Raw genomic sequence first — 11062 nt, forward strand, 5'->3', positions numbered from 1 at the left:
TCATGTGGTTGTTGGGAATTTGAATTCAGAGGATTTCTGCTCATTCTGGTTGGCCCCCACTCCAGTCCTGTGCACTGTAGATGTCTTCTGACGCACCAGAAGAAGGCTTCTGAGCCACCATGTGGTTGCTGGGAATTGAACTCAGGACCTCTGGAAGAGCAGTCAGTGCTCTTAACTGTAGAGCCATCTCTCCACCCCAGGACTTTTTTTTTTAAGATGTATTTGGTATATAAGTATTGAGAGTTCAAGACCAGCTGAGACCCAGTCTGATAAACAACATTCTCTTCTCTGTTTCTCTTTGTCTCTCTTTCTTTAAATTTAAATGCATATGAGTGTGTGTGTGTATTATATTTGTTTTGTTTTTCAAGACAGGATTTCTCTGTGTAGCTCTAGCTGTCCTGGAACTCACTCTGTAGACCAGGCTGTCCTCGAACTCAGAAATCCTCTGCCTCCCAAGTGCTGGGATTAAAGGCGTGCATTACCACTGCTAGCCCAAGGCAACTCTTCTTATACATATACATATACATATATATATACTGTAGCTGTCTTCAGACACACCAGAAGAGGGCATCTCATTACAGATGGTTATAAGCCACCACGTGGTTGCTGGGAATTGAACTCAGGACCTTTGGAAGAGCAGTCAGTGCTCTTAACTGCTGAGCCATCTCTCCAGTCAACTCTTATAAAGGGAAACTCTTATAAGGCAACTCTTATAAAGGGAAACATTTCACTGAGGCTGGCTTACAGTTCAGAGATTCAATCCATTATCATCATGGTGAGAAACCACTGCCCAGCGAGTGTATATATTTGTTTACATGTGTTTCTGTGCACATGCACACAAATGTGCATACACCTCAACTGTGATCACAGTATACACATACCTGTATCCACTGCTTGGATTTCTGATACTAAAGACAGATTTGGTGCCACAGTCAATAAAGAAAGCTGTACCACCTGCTCTAGGAGAGCCCTTATGAACTCCCCACCGTCTGGAGTAGTGCTCAGGGTCATTTGTTGTTTGAGTATTAAGTGCCTTATGTCTGTCAGGAACACCCCAATATCCGAAGTTGATGAGCAAATAGCTCTTAGTAGGTGGCAAGTTGAGCTACTGCACATGGCAGTCCTCCAAGCTTCAGAATGAAATTGCCTGTTTGAAGTAGACTTACATCTGTCCCAAATATGCTGGGTAAGAGAGTTGGGGATGGTGATTAGAATAAAAATCTCGAGCAAGAAATCTGTATAAGATTGCATCCTTCGGGGGGAGGGTATGGGGGACTTTTGGGATAGCATTGGAAATGTCATTGAGGAAAATACGTAATAAATAAAAACAAAAAAACCAAACAAAAAAAAGATTACATCCTTCAGCTTCCAAATTTACACACAAAAAAAACAGTGGTTAGATGCCACGAAGTAGGTGGCAATGCCTTAACCGTATGTGTGTTGTTAGGCCCAAGGGCCTCTTCCATCCTTGTCAAGGGGAGTGCTAACCTTCTCTCCTTTCATACAACACAGAAGTACATTCCTCCCGCGGCGTATTTAAAGCTCCCAATATCGGACCTTTTTAGATAATGGTGAATTTTGTTTAGTAGTCACAAAAGCTTGTTACTGAAAAGTATCATATTTTATTTGGTGGTTTGATAATTTCAGCGCGGTTATTTAGAAGTAAAAACGGTTTATTTATTTCAAACCCGACACGCTTTAATTAATTCATAAAACTAGCCAATCACAGGCCTAAGGGAACACCGGAAGTTGTGAACGTTCTTGGGCAAAGCAGATTCCCCGGAAACAAAACAGGGTAGGCGCACGTCCAACCGGGACACGCTTGCGGACGGCGGGAAGTGGAAGTGGGCGGGCACGAATCAGAGGACGAGCGCCTGTTAATCCTTCCTAGATTTCCGGGCGACGGGTTGTAAACGCTGAAAGTGCGGGGGAGGCTGTGTACGGAGTCTGCGCATACTCCTCGGCTCCCGCCACCGTGTCTCCGCATGCGCAGCGAAGGCTGGCTACACGTCAGCTGTCGCTCAGGATTCGAGGAAGGGAAGGACTGTTCTACACGACGGCGGTTGTCCCTGCTTTTGTATCCACGTCCGGGGATCTTCGGTTAAGTCCATTTTATTGAAGAAGCCATCGATCTAGAACAACCTGGTAGTATCAGTCCCCTTCGTAAAACCACGGTGTGTTAAGAATGCACACGTATCTAAAGAGGGACAGGCATACTCACACCTGTACAAGTGTCATGCACATTTTTTCAAACGCATGGCCTAGTGCACACGAGCACATATATGCATACAAACAGTGAAGGAGCTGTATGTATCGGCTGTGTTTACTTTGTAATTTTCGGGCTGCTTGTGTTTTACAGCAGTCCGTAGTTAGCTGGGCATGTGTTTCATACCTGTACCTGGGAAGTGCAGGCAGTCAGGAAAATTGAGTACTAAGCCAGCCCAGTCTAGGTGAAGGAGACGTGTCCTGGAAACAAACAGGACTTAATTTGTTAAGGCAGGTTCATGGCCAGGTACTGAAGGAGTCAAAGGGTTATTCAGCTAGATACCGTGGACGGAGTGGGCGTGCATATCACATCTGGAACGCTGGCATTATTATTATTTAGGGCTATGTAGAACTGTACATAGCCCTGGTTGTTCAGGAGGGTGCTGTGTAGACCATAGCAACTTGAACTCAGATATCTGACCGTCTCTGCCTTCCCAGTGCTGAATTAAAGGCCTGCAGTACCACATGCCATAGGCTAGCATTATTGAGTCAGGTTTTTCTACTGGGAAGTTTTAGGACAAGCTTGTTGGCCGTAGTTGGGAATCTGCTCACAGATGGAAAGACAGAGCAGATTACTCTGCACATTGTCTGCATGAGAGAGCAAGGGCCAGGGTCTGGGTCAGCTTTCTGGGGGTGGGAGCTGGACCTGAGGCTGGGAGCAACATTTTGGGTGATCTTGGTGTTGCCCGGAGCTGGGAGAATGAACTGGCAGCTTTGGTTTGGCACCAGCACAGCTACATCCTCTTCATGGGCTTGAAAGTTCATTGCAAATAGTGGGAGGAGGGGGCAGCCGGTCCCATAGGAACACCAGAGCAGGCCTCTTCAGCTTTAAAAATAAAACAAAGCCATGTTGTCCCCTGACAGCTTTTCAGAGTCACTTCTATCATGCGAGTCCCTGGGCTCAAACTCAGGCCATCACATCAGTCACTGCATGTCTTTACCCACTGAATCCTCTCTGTGGTCCTCTGTGGTTCCTACTGTCATGGCCCGGCTTTGCATTTGGTACAGGTGGAGGTCCACCGCCACATTTAGAGACAAAGCGTGTCTCAGGGTAAGGAAAGGCAGCTAGAGGGGTGTCTTAGGGTCGGGACCATGCTGGGAGAGCCTACTAGGCCACAGTTCTTTCTTGGACAACCTGCAGAACCTGTGGGTAACAGGGAAGCTCTTTGTTGTTCGTTAGTAGAACATGCTTTGCTGGTGCCTCTGGGCCTTGAGCTGTGATAAACACACCTTCTGTTCCCTTGTCTATCATACCAGCACCTGCTCACAGGAAGGCCCATGGTGCTATGTCTGGTCAGCATAGGGCTTCTCTCACTGAGGTCCTTGTCATGAACCATGCCAGGCCAAATCTTCACTGATACCTCAGGGTTTAAGGATCAATGAGAACTTGCCGAGGCCAGCAGGCTGGGCTGGGCTACAGGTAGAACGGCTTGGTTCCGTGTGCCTAGACTCTGGAGCACGAAGAGAAAGGAGCAGAACCACCACTTCTGGACTGGTGGTTGTCCTTAAATGCTCCCAAGGACGTCACGAACTGCACACAGAGAAAGTTCTAGAAGCCAAAATTGTTCGGGTCACTTCACTAACCAGTTGCTAGATAGAACACACACAGCTAAACTGGAATGTCAGATAAAACGATGAATTTTTTTTTAAAGTATTATGTCCCAAATATTTCATAAGACATATTTCACTAAAACTAACCTGTTTACTGAGAGTCACATTTAATGGAATGTCCATTAAATATTTTTTTAAATACTACTTTTAAAAATGATATGCTTATGAGAATTTTGCCTGTGTATGTTTGTGTATGATGTCCATGCAGAGGCCAGAAGAGGGTGTCTGATTCCTTGGAACTGGAGTTAGAGTGCTTGTGGCTGCCATTAAACTGTTATTGAACCAGTCTTTTACTGAACAACAAGTCTTCTTAATTGCTAAGCCATATATATATTTTTAAAAAAATCTTTATATACTATATAGATATGAAGGATGCTAGCTGGGTATATACAGCAAGCATGGGTGTGTTCATTTGTCTGAATTTGCATGTAGGTGTGACGTGACTTGCCCTCGAAGATGGACGGTACCCTGGAACTACCAACTGAAATAAATCCTTCCTTCCTCCGTTGCTTTTGGTCGAGGCGTTTTATCACAGTAACAGACATGAAATTGGGACACCACCTAAGTCCAGCTTGTGCAGGGGCATGAAGGAAAGAGAACGCAGTCACGTCTGTGCCAAAGAGCCCCTCCTGGGATCCCAAACATGGAGCTCTTGGGAAGAACATGATAGAAGAACATAGAAGAGAGAGTAAGGAAAGTGGGTCTGCCTGTGGTGTGTTGTGAAGGACGTGAGTTGAGCAGGAACTTTGGTGTTGGTGTTAGCTTTTGTGGCATGGCTGAGCCCTGAAGACCGTGGTCAGGTAGAAGAGGCTCTTGTGGACCTCAGTGACTGCAGTCAGCATTCAAGTTGGGTTGTAAAGTGCTAAAGCAATTGAGCAGATGAGAAAAAGAAAGACAGAAAAGGGCGGGCACTAGGGTAACTCAAAAGCAAACTGGGAGATGTTCAGTGGGCAAAGTGCTTTGCAGGTGTGAGAAACGAGTTTGAATCCCTAGCACCCACAGAAAAGCTAGGTCTGAGGCCTGGGTCTAAACCAGTGCCGGAGACAGTGGGGGTGGGCTGGTATGGACACAGGCTGGTCCCTATAGTTCACTGGCTTGCTGAAGTAGTGACCTCCAGGTCCACTGAGCGAGCCTGTCTCAAGAAATAAAAGTGTAGAGTGATTGAGGGAGGTCTCCAATGTCAGCCACTGGGTGCTACACATACATGTACAGGCAAACATACACATACCACACATGACTTTTTTTTTTTAATCAAATATAGTAAGGGTTCTGTTAAATTGAAGTTCTCAAGGGAAAAAAATGACAAGAAGCTGAAGTCTGTGCTTGTGAGCCTCTGGGAAGCTTAAAAATCTAAGCAATTCCTCCCCAGACGTGCAATCTCCATTGTATCCTCTTCTGTTGGAAGAATGTCTCAGGTGAGAACCACCTGTTTAGTCAGTGCCCTCTTGAAGTGCAGTGAGAGATTGAGTGACCATGGCAACTCTTATAATAGAAAACACATGGCCGGGTGGTGGTGGTACACGCCTTTAATCCCAGCACTTGGGAGGCAGAGGTAGGCGAATTTCTGAGTTCGAGGTCAGCCTGGTCTACAGGGTGAGTTCCAGCACAGCCAGGGCTACACAGAGAAACCCTGTCTTGAAAAACAAAAACAACAACAACAAAAGAAAACAAATGGGGCTAGAGTGATGGCTCAGTGGTTAAGAGTGCCAACTTCCTCTAGAGGTCCTGAGTTCAAATTCCAGCAACCACATGGTGGCTCACAACCATCTGTAATGGAATCTGATGCCCTCTTCTGGTGTGTCTGAAGACAGCTATAGTGTACTCATATACATAAAATAAATAAATCTTAAAAAAAAAAAACATGTAAATGGGCCTGGCTTACAGTTTGAGAGGGTTAGACTATTATCATCAGGGCAGGAAGCATGGCGGCACCCAGGAAGACATGGTCCTGGAGAAGTAGGTGAGAGTTCTACATCCAGATCCACTGGAAGCAGGGAGAAAAAGATATTGGCCTGTGAAGAGGTAACTTAAGAGTTCTTTGGAAAGTTAGCTGGGGCAAACACATGAAAGAACGTTTCTCTGAAGCAGACACAGGAGAAAGGATGTTCTGCTAAAGCAAGCACATGAAAGGACAAGTAATGAAGGATTCTTTGCTAACAACACACATGTACTGCTTCCGTAGAGTGGTGCTGAGGCAAGACACATGCTGAAGCAGGGCACATGGTATTTGGAGGGTATAAATAGGACTCCATGGAGTGATGGAGACAGAGTTTGGCTGGCTGGTGTGTTGACCATGCCCTGGACAGCTCTCTCTGTCATACCCTACTTCCCCTTGGGGGTTAAGAGTGAGTTGGTGGCAGAGTCAACGACACAGATTCTGGGAGCAGGTGGAGAAACACTGCAGCAAGCTCACTGAACGCTGCTACAGCTCCTGTACTATCCTCCACCCACACCCCGATTGGTCCCAAGAAAGCATCTTTTCTAAACAGCAGATGCTGACTGGCTCGAGTAATTTGCTCCTGAAATCCTTAGTCTCAAGTCTTTGCTGATCTTCACTTCCCTGAGAGAGGCACAGCTGAGAACTTCTACTGTTCCTGTTGGTCCCTCCTGCTGAGGCCTGGCTGTCTCTGCTAGGCCCTGTCACCACTGTTGCTAACCTAACTACTGAACTGGACTGCTGGTGTATCTGTGAAGTGTTTGCGAGGGAGTCGAGCTGCCGCTGCCTGCTAACCTGTGAACTGAACTGCTGATATTCATACAGCACAGATGGGAGTTGCTCAAAGAACTTTTCTAAAAGGTCCACTTTTTCCTGTATCCTTTCTTTTTTACTACCTCTGTTGGGTGGTGGGCTACAAGGGAGGTTAAAGCATTTAAGAGCCACCATTAAGAATAGAATTTGAGGGGAGAGGGGAGAAAAAAAAAAGAATAGAATTTGAAAAAAATTAAAAGTTCTAGCCCTGGCTTGAGCTTTTGTAACCTCAAAGCCCACTCCTGAGTGGTATACTCCTGCCACGCTCTCCGGTCGAGTCAGCTTGACAGGCTGAGGCTTGAAAGCTACTCACGAGGCAAAAGAGTTTCACGGAAACTCGCTCCTGGAGTCTGGCGTTCTCTCTAATCCATACATTAATTTTCCATTCCCGCGTTAGTCTAGTGTATGGATCCATGTGCTCTCTTTTAGTATTATCCTATTATAAGTGCCTTTTAAGATTGAATTCTGACATAGCTAAAGCCTTCTGCCAGTGTTCCAACAGTCCTAGAACGTCCTTGAGCAAGACCATGGGCTTGAAATTCAGTAAGAATGTTGCTATTCAGTGACATTCAGAATAGCCTCTGGTACTATAATAGTGTACTATCACTTTGAATAAAAGCCAAGTCGCTCCCATATACAGGAATTTACCATCACTAAGGAAGAAGGAAGTTTCAGACCAAAGGAGAAACCAGAATAGATACTTAGAACTATAGTGTTACACTCATACACACGTATTTACAATGGCCTAAGGGGAAGGTGGACTATACAATAGACTAAAATAGGAACTGTGGCAAGGGCATGAAGCCCTTGACCCTGGCTTCTAAGATTAAGTGAATCTTAGGTGGAGCCCTTGTTGATCCCAGTTGTTAACAATGAATTCTATCCCAGGTGGTTCCCGTTAGACCTTCTGTGTTTGCATTCCTCTGTTTTATGTAAGATTCCAGTAACCTCTTTGTACCTTGCTGGTGTGTCACCCAACTTCCTTATTGTCTGCTACATAAAAATTTTGATGCTCGATTTGACAATACATTCAGATTCTACACAACCTCTCCTGTGTGCATCTGTCTGTCAATTCATCCGACGCTTTGCCCACCCGCGACTAGAGACCCGTTCCACGCAGACAAAGGGGCCCAGAGGGTCTGCAGCATACTTCCTCACACCTGACCACACCTCCCAATCCTTCTTAAGTAGTGCCACTCCCTGGTGGCCTGCAGGAGCCATTCTTATTCAAACTATCACATCTAATTCCCTGGCCTCCACAGGCTTGTAGCCATATCATAATGCAAAGAACCTCATTCAGTCTAATTTTAAAAGGCCCTTCGGCTCAAGGCTGCTTCCAAGTCCAAAGCCTCTTCTGAGATTCAAGGAAATCTCTTAATTGTTAACTCCCTGTAAAATCAAAATAAAAAACCGGCCACATATTGCCTGCATGCTATGCCACAGAATATACATTACCATTACAAAAGCGGGGAAATGGAGCATAGTGAGGAAGTACTGGACCAAAGCAAGACCAAAACCCAATAGGGCAAACTCCAAACTCTGCAGCTCTGTGTCTGCTATCAAAGTGCTCTGCAGGTCTCCAACTCCTGTCATTGTGTTCACTGCAACACACTTCCTCTCGACTTAGTTCCACGCACAGTCTGTAGCTCTCCTTGGCAGGCATCACACAAGTCTTGTACCTCCAGCATCTTGGGGTCTCCAACCAAATTCAGGCTTCACCTTCACAGTTTCATGCAATGGCCTCTTTGGGCCTCCATGCAGGGACACCCCTTACACATAATGTGCCTCAGCAGCTTTTCTTAGTAATGGAGGAAGACCCCACAACTTTCTTGTATTCTTGACTCTAAAGCCAGGACCATGGGGCTGAAGCTGCCAAGTTCTGCTGCTTCCTGAGGCTGGAATCTGCATTAGCTTTCTGGTTTCAAGGGTTTCCCCCCATTGCTTAAGCAGTCCTTTAATTCCTTTCCACAAATCAGAAGCTTAGCTGGGTGGGTCCTGCTCTGAGCTCACCACTCCATTTAGTCCATTTAACATCAGACCTTTTTTTTTTAAATCCTTGAAAACTGGATTTATCTTCATCACACCTTCCTGTCTTCCTGTTCTCACACGGGACATTTTGTATTTCTCTTTGTCCAGATTGCTCCTTTAATTATAGAGATGTATAAGTGATTACTAATAGTCATACCACCCGGTCAATACTAGGCTGTCTTGAAATCTCCTCTGACAACAGCATTAATCCAGAACTCTTCAGTTTAGTTTCAGCCAGAGTTTTAGGACAAGGGCAAAAAGCAGCCACACTCTTTGCCAAAATATCACAAGAACTACCTCTAGGCCATTAAATAATATTCTTCTCCTCTTGAGCTAGGCCATCATAGTATGTAATATGGCTTATTCAGCCCCACTTAAAGCATTCAATTGCTTCCCTAATCCAAAGCCTCAGAGTTCACATTCTGCCAACAAGAAGCATGGTCAGGTCTGTGACAGCAACATCCTGTTTCCTGGTGTCAACTTCTCTCTTAGTCTCTGTTCTTTTGCTGTAAAGAGACACCATGACCACAACACCCCCCCCCCCCCCCCGTGTGTGTAGCCCTGGCTGTCCTGGAACACACTCTGTAGACCAGTTGGCTTTCTTTTTAAAAAACATTTAAAAAAAGATCTATTTATTTAACTATATGAGTACACTGTAGCTGTCTTCAGACACACCAGAAGAGGGCATCCAAACCCATTACAGATGGTTGAGAGCCACCCTGTTGTTGCTGGGAATTGAACTCAGGACCTCTGGAAGAACAGTGGGTGCTCTTAACCACTGAGCCATCTCTCTAGCCCTAGGTTGACTTTGAACCAACAGATTTACCTGGCTCGGCCTTTCATGTGCTAGAACTAAAGGTGTGTGCCTCTACCACATGGCTACAACAAAACTCATAAAGAAAATCATTTAATTGGGGCTTACTTACAGTTTCAGAAGTTTAATCCATTATTTTCATGGTGGGGAGCATGGAAGCATGCAGATAGACACAGTGCTTGAGTAGTTGAGAGTTGTGTGTCCAGATATGGAGAACGAAAGCTACTGGGCCTGGCTTGGGCTTTTGAAACCTCAAGTCCCACAACCAGTGACACGCTTCCTCTAACAAGGCCACACCTCCTAATCTTTTCAAACAGTGCCACTTCCTATTGTTAAGTCTCAGACCCTGGAACAAACTGCTGAGATACTTTCTTTTTTTTTTTTTTTTTTTTTTTTTTTTTTTTTTTTTAAAGGAACTGGTTTTTATTTTTTTTTTTATTTTATTTTTTTTTCCCATTTTTTATTAGGTATTTAACTCATTTACATTTCCAATGCTATACCAAAAGTCCCCCATATCCACCCACCCCCACTCCCCTGCCCACCCACTCCCCCTTTTTGGCCCTGGTATTCCCCTGTACTGGGGCATATAAAGTTTGCAAGTCCAATGGGCCTCTCTTTCCAGTGATGGCCGACTAGGCCATCTTTTGATATATATGCAGCTAGTGGATGCTCACAGTCAGCTAATGGATGGATCATAGGGCTCCCAATGGAGGAGCTAGAGAAAGTAGCCAAGGAGCTAAAGGGATCTGCAACCCTATAGGTGGAACAACATTATGAGATACTTTCTTAACACATCAAAGAATCTGGCCACCAAGTTCTTCCACTACCCTCAGTTCTTACCTGTTGCTGGGTCCTCCTGTCTGGCATGCCCCACCCCCTGTCCCACACTCTCCACCAGTCCAAAGGGCCGGCTGTTTCTCTCTGTACACTCCAGTCCTTTGGCTTACTTGCCCTTTTGTACTTTTGCCCTCTTGCCCTCTGGGTCCCCTGCTCTCCCTTCTCCCTTCCCTTTTTCCCTCTGTCCACTTGGCCCAGCTCAGACTGGTCATGTCCTGTAAAAGGATCTCTTGTCCTCCTGTATTGTCTCTGAGGCTTGCTGCCTCAGTCTGCTAACTTTGGCCTGGTCTTGGAAGCTGCTAGCCTCCATACAATCTAATGTAGGTCTAGAATGTTTGCAGCCTCTGAGATTTGCTGCTGAATAAGCTTGCCCTTTGTTCCCTCTGAGCTCTGGCTGCTTGGTTCAACTCAGCTGTTCTGGCTCATACTCCTCTCTAAGCTGACTGACTCAATCTGGCTTCTCACTCTTGGTCTCTGACTCTTTTGCTCTGCTTGGCCTCAAACTAACTCTGGCAATTTATTCTAATCTTTTGACTCCTTCTCATTCTCTGGCTTGTTCTCTCTTCACCCAGTAAAACTGCTTCCTCCTCTCCCACTGCCCCTTAAGTAGCTCCCCTTTCCTCTCTCTCCTCATGGGAAGTGGGAGTATCCTATTCTGTCAAATCTTTCTTTGGTTCATCATTTTGTCTGCCACTCAATTAGACATCACTTTTTTTTTTTTTTTTAAGTACACTGTAGCTGTCTTCAGACGCACCAGA

General features: G+C 45.5%; 1 long non-coding RNA gene and 1 other non-coding gene across 3 annotated transcripts; one reads left to right on the forward strand and one right to left on the reverse strand.

Moving 5' to 3' along the window:
* Positions 1 to 1384: 1384 nt before the first annotated feature.
* Gm25541 lies at positions 1385 to 1510 on the reverse strand. Its single transcript, XR_003954248.1, has one exon. It is a non-coding gene; the product is annotated as a U6atac minor spliceosomal RNA (small nuclear RNA).
* A 495-nt stretch (positions 1511 to 2005) lies between these two features.
* Positions 2006 to 7670, forward strand: Gm13421 (predicted gene 13421). 2 transcript variants are annotated; one of them, NR_166126.1, is made up of 2 exons: positions 2006 to 2174; positions 4309 to 7670. It is a non-coding gene; the product is annotated as a predicted gene 13421 (long non-coding RNA). The 2 variants fall into 2 exon arrangements; NR_166127.1 differs by having other exon boundaries at positions 2006 to 2145.
* The last annotated feature ends 3392 nt before the right edge of the window (positions 7671 to 11062 follow it).

This window comes from Mus musculus, chromosome 2, assembly GCF_000001635.26.
Source record: "Mus musculus strain C57BL/6J chromosome 2, GRCm38.p6 C57BL/6J".
NCBI lineage: Eukaryota > Metazoa > Chordata > Mammalia > Rodentia > Muridae > Mus > Mus musculus.